Raw genomic sequence first — 6,423 nt, 5'->3', positions numbered from 1 at the left:
TCTTAAATGGGAATGTAGCATAAAAGTCTAAATTATTTTACAAGATTATATTTAAAAAATTTTTTTTAATGTTTATTTATTTTTGAGAGAGAGGGAGAGACAGAATGTGAACAGGGGAGGAGCAGAGAGATAGGGAGACAGAATCAGAAGCAGGCTCCAGGCTCGGAGCTGTCAGCACAGAGGCTGACTCAGGGGGCTCCAACTCACAAGCCAGGAGATCATGACCCTAGCCAAAGTCAGACTCTTAACCGACTGAGCCACCCAGCTGCCCCATAAAGAGATTATATTTTAGTTTTCTTTGTATTCACTGGGCTCATCCTTAAGAGGAAATCACCAAATATTTGTTAATAATAATATGACATTAATGTCAAGAACTTCCACATGACACAGTTCTGAGGCTTATAAAGTATGTTAGAATTAGGAAAGGGAGGGAGCCGGGCTGGGGCTGGACTCCACTTTGGAAAGAGAGGTTGGATTCACAGAACTCAGTGTTTCCCCCAGTCCCCAGTATCGCCCAGCCCCAAATTTAGGGTGTGTGTGTGTGTGTGTGTGTGTGTATGTTGCAGGGGGCGGGGGGAGTGTTTGTTTGCCTGCTTGCTTTTTTTCTGCCCTTTTATTTAAATTACTTAAGTTGGGCTTAAACATCTTAAGTAAGTTAATGTTATCTAAGAAGAGACCTTATTCTTATGTTCAGAAGTATTTTGAACTTCCTTCATCTTTTAACGTCTTTACGGTATTTTAATGCGAAGTTCTAAGGAAGCATATCAGGCACTGTCTGACTTCTGCCATCCTAACTCAGGAGTTTTCACAATTTCTGAATTCTCAATCAATCTATTATTTGCAAAGCATTACATATCTCTAAGATAGGAGAGGAGAGTGAGACCAGGTAGATAACTGTGACATGAGAAATTGTAGGAAAGGAAAAGGATCATTACTCCCAGGAATAAATAGTTCAAGACAAAGGCAGACTTTTTCTCTTAATAAGTCCTAATTACCACCAAAGTACTTGACTAGAGAAGTGTTTTATTATTAACACAATGCATTTGTTATAGTAATACAGCAGAGTATTCTGAGTTTTAAACACTTACTTAACTTTCTGGACATCTTTATCTTTGTTTTATCCTTCCAAAACTCTTGCTACCACAGTTTCAGATTGCTGTCAATGGCTCTGTTTTCTATTATTCATTATTTTACAGGGGAAAACTCCAGCCCATAATTTATTTTGCTTTATGCAATACTGTTTTAAGTAAAGTACACAGCATAATCTTCATATGTTGGATAATTTTATTCAACTCTTTCCAAAGGATTAGTTAGTATCAGGTTTTCTGATGGTGAGAGCACCATTTAAACATGAGACACATCCTCTGCTGGGGCGGGGGAATCTATGTGACTGGACCTGCACCAGTAGAATTAAAAACCTCTTTAATTACTCACGGTTCCATCATATGTCCAGCTTCAGAATCTAGACATTTATTGACCCATTTGACACCCAAGCAGATGGGTATTACTTACATTTAAACGTTAAATAACTTTAGGGGTGCCTGGGTAGTTCAGTTGGTTAAGCATCCGACTCTTGATCTCGGCTCAGGTCAGGATCTCATGGTTTGTGGGCTCAATCCCTGTGCGGGGCTCTGCGCTATCAGGCTGGGGATTCTCTTTTTCCCTCTCTCTGCCCCACCCCTGCTCGTGCACACTCCCTCTCTTGCTCTGTCTCTCTCAAAATAAATAAACTTAAAACAATAAACATTAAATACCTTTCAATGTACATATTCTGAAAATTCACATAAATTTAATTTTAGTAAATGTATAAAAATAATTTATAAAACTAATAATAATAATTTGTTTTAAAGGATTCAGTAAGAATCTCTGTAATCACGTAACACATTTCCTCACTTGAACCTGAGCTATGTTTCTCTTAGGATTTAGGTATGCCCAGGAAGATCTGAAGGAGTGTTGGAGTGGGTCAACCATGGTCCATTTGCATGAAAGTCTGAGATACTTTGTGGGAAGGGAAAGAGGATAATGTAGGATAATGGGCCAATGATAGAAGAGAAGGATGGTTCTGAAAACAGTGCAGTATCTTTTATTTAGATTGTTCTCTGGTCTAGTCCCCACGGACTAGCCTTGAATGCTAGAGTAAGCAAGTGGCAACAATGTTTGATAAATATTTAAAAAGCAATTAAACCTACTTCTTCATGGGACACAAAGAGTGCCAGGTGTCTTCTACCAGAGTAGCTGGCAACGAACCACAGTGGGAGAGAGCACCTTTGGCACATATTGGCACCTTCACATTGCCACCATCAGCTTCTCTGGGTTGTGAGCAGGAGTTATAAGCAGTGATAGAAGCTTTGTGGCATAGTTATAGTTTTTCACACTGAGAGCAATAGAAGACATAACCACAGAAATCAGAGAGGTAAAAGGAATTGTGGATGCCAAGTAATGGTCAAGATGATTGATTTGTAGCTCACAGCAAGATACCTTCACAGGACTTCTAGAATCAGTTGGGAAGAATTTGTTAAGCCAGAACTTAAAAAGCAGATGAAGACAGAGCCAGTCAAACTTCATATAGCTGTGCTATTTTGACGATGACTATTGTTTTTTCCAGATTAATTTGGGAGAGAGGAGTTATTTCTATGTTCAAATAAGATAGAGATGCTAGATATGTAACCAAAATATTTTCTATATTATGGAATTGCTAATTTTATGTTATATGTTACTAATCACTTCAGTGTAAAAGACTCTAAAATATAGCATATGACTTAAAAATAATGCTTTTCAGGTGTATTACTGAAATTGATTCATAGAAGCATGTTATATAGAAATATTTGCCTAGTACTGCCTTTGGATAAATACATTACTGTGAAATTCACATTTTTATTAAAGGACTTTACTAATCTGCTTCAACATACCTTAACTGTCCCCACCTCCTGTATTCATGCCCAGTTTAATCGCCTCTGCCTCTTGTGGGCTGGACCTCATAACTGTACTTTTTGTTTTTATACTTCATACATACATTATATTCTATTAATTATAAAGATTTTTAAATTTGTCATAGATTGAGTAGAAACTTATTCTGTAAAGAGTTGATGCTGTTCTTTGTAACCTATTAATTAGTACAAGAGACAAAAGTTATGGAGCATGTAAATCTATTTTACGGAATATCCACAGCACATTAGATGTTTATAGAATAAATACATTCAGTCTTGACCTTGGCCATATATTTATAGTCTAAGAAACCAAGAGAAAGAAATGTATTACCTATATCTAATTGTAAATGTGTGGCAAGAGAAAGTTAGAAAAGTGAATGGAGCAGAGAAATTAACCATTTTGCATTTCAAAAACAAGAATATACCCTTTTGACCCTTACTTAATTAAGATGGATTTTCTAGGGAAAATAAAAAGTCACACAGACTTATGGTTCAAAGACTCTTTGCCTGGTGGGTCTTTTCTTTGGGCAAGGACATTCTTCAGATTGGTATTTCTTTTCTCAGAAACTCTCCTGACAGAGATCTGAAAATGTTCCTTTTCCACCTCCCTCAGCCTGACCTTGGCTTTGTTAGAGAGACTTTTAGTCTATGATATTTACTAAATGTCCACAAGATCAGTGGACTATCCTTCTGTAATGAGTTCAAAAATATGGAGGATTTTGCATACTGGAGTTTTAAATATTTCTTTGTAACATAAAGCAAACTGTTTCTTAAGTTCCTTGAAGGTACAGATTTGTATTTATTTGTTTCTCTATTCTCAGCATTAGAAGAGTGCTGTCATATAGTAGGTTCTTATTAATATTTATGCAGAAATGCTCCACCTAAGGGTGTCAGGAAATATGTGGAAGGCATTTGAAATTTCTTTATATTCATTCAGAGCATGATATATATCATATGAATCCTAGCTTGCTTAAATAATACCACGTTCTAAACAGGCCCTTCTTTGATACTGATTAGGCAAGAAGTTCTGAAATAATCTCTTTTAATTCTCAGGAAACTTAAAATCTAAAATCTTTCATCCATTTTTAGTTCTCTTTTACTTTACCACATTTCCGACTTCCCTCTTTTTTTACACTCCCTATGACTCACCCTATGAATTTTTATTCCATAAAATCACAGAGATTGGAACAACACTTTGAATAAGACTAACATTGACAATCACATTCTTAGTGGAAAACAGAAATGAAAGAAAATTAGGGTTTTGAGAAAGTTGTGGAACTGGGTAGTAAAAAAATGGACCAGAGCGGGGCCAAAGGGAAGCATGGAAAACTGGGGCCAAAGAGTGGGATGAAAATACTGCCCCTCTTACAGCCTGCTCAGTCCGCAGGGTGATCCCCCACAGAGTCTTGCTATGCTTTCATTCCCAAGAGGAAAAAAGGTGTGATATCTGAGAATATCGAGAAAGTTGTTCGCTGTATTGACAAATCTGGTGTATCAACACTCATGTTCTCTAGCTTTGTTCTACACATTAAAAATAGATTTTGCTGTATTGGCATTCCATCTGCCTCTTTCAAGACTGAAATTTTTTAAAAGAAAAGAATATGAGAAAGTGGACTATTAATTTAATAGTCCATGGTTAAAGAACACATGATTTATTTTTAGCATCCATCTAGACATTTAGTGAAGTGTTCATATTGAGGAAGCCTTATAGTATGGGTTTAAAGGCTGTGAGGATTTCAAATCATGAATTTATCTGTTTGTTGGTATGTATGTGTGTGTATGTGACTATATATATATATATGTATATATGTATATACATATATATGAAAGGTAACATAGAGAAACATAAGGCCATAGACTGTATGTGTGTGTGTGTGTGTGTGTGTGTGTGTGTGTGTGTATACACATATGAGGCATTAGATTTATTTTCCTTCCTTCACTAGCTTATTTGGTATCACAAAACTGTAATGTAGCTTAATAAATAATACATTTTTATTGGAAGGTAAGCAGCACCATGCCCCTGGAGGGAAGGAGGCAAAATTAGAGAAATGTTTGTGGACATATTTAAATAGAGTAAGTCTCTAACTTGTTGGAATTTCAGTCTTATTAGCTCAGTGGGTTCAAGAGCTCATACCAACATACAATCCCCACATAATATTTGATATACTTTATGAAAGCAAAAATAAGTTACATAGATGTTAGAGACAAAAAATTCTTTAATTGTTTACCAGTACACCTGAAAACGTTGTATTTAGCCCTAAGATTTTTGTCCCATTTTATCTAATTTTACATCAGTTACATAATGTAAAATCAAGTTTTGTATATCAGACAACTCTGAACAGGGTAAGATATAAGATGTTATACAGATCTATATATTCCTGTAGGTTCAAATTCTTTTCTAATGTTTATTTTTGACAGAGAGAGAGAGACAGAGTGTGAATGGGGGAGGAGCAGAAAGAGAGGGAGACAGAGGATCTGAAGCAGACTTTGAGCTGCTCAGCACAGAGCCCGGCTCAGCACAAGCTCGTGGCTTGAACCCATGAGCGACGATATCATGACCTGAGCCAAAGTCGGACGCTCAACTGACTGAGCCACCCAGGCACCCCTATTCCTGTAGGTTTAAAATTAAAATATTTACTTAAAAACTCAAGAACTTGAATTGTCAAACATGATTGGTATGAAATTAGATTTGAAAAATAAAATAAAATTTATGTATTTAATCATTTCTTTACTTATCTATACACTGTTTTATTCCAAAAGGATTTGATTCACAAAAATAAATTTCATGTGAAAAATTGAGGAGGAGATTGCCAAACACCTTATCAATTCACCTTTGTTAAATGTCAGTTAGGTTCCAGAAACTTTCATATTTGTCACAATATTTAATCTATTCCACAAACTACTTCAGGACTATTCTCAATATTTTAGAAGATGTTGAAACTCATATAGATGAAGTAATTTATTTGCAGATTATGAAAAATAAGTAAATGGCAGATCTTGGGTTCAAGCCAGGTCTTCTGACTCTTTAATGGTTTCCCCAGTACTTTCCATCACTTTCTCTTTAGCTTAGGACCGTGATCAAAGTTATATCCTTCAAACTGTTAAAGGATTAGACATAAGACAAAAATTCCCCAATGAATAAAGTAGAAAACCACAGCTTTAATCCGTTACCAAAACGTAACAAGTCTGGGGTAGGAAGAAGAAAGCAAATATTCTACAAATACGTGTTGTCCCTGTCTTTAATGATAGATTTGACTGAATGTGAATTGAATTCTAGGAGCTGAATCCCTATCATAAATTATTTTGATTATTCTAAAATAAAGTGTATACACAAGTTGTTATTTATTGGAGAAAAACCTGAAGGCCAAAGTGGTCCCCAAGACCATGTCAGAATTGTTCGTCCCAGTCTCACTTCAACTCCAGAGCAAAACTGTTGTTGAGAACTCACTCTCAGGCACTGTCTCCACGGCATTACATGCGTTTCCCCACTCTTCCC

This window comes from Panthera pardus, unplaced genomic scaffold (assembly GCF_024362965.1).
Source record: "Panthera pardus isolate Hobbes unplaced genomic scaffold, ASM2436296v1 HiC_scaffold_13, whole genome shotgun sequence".
NCBI lineage: Eukaryota > Metazoa > Chordata > Mammalia > Carnivora > Felidae > Panthera > Panthera pardus.
Note: the sequence above shows the minus strand (reverse complement) of the source record.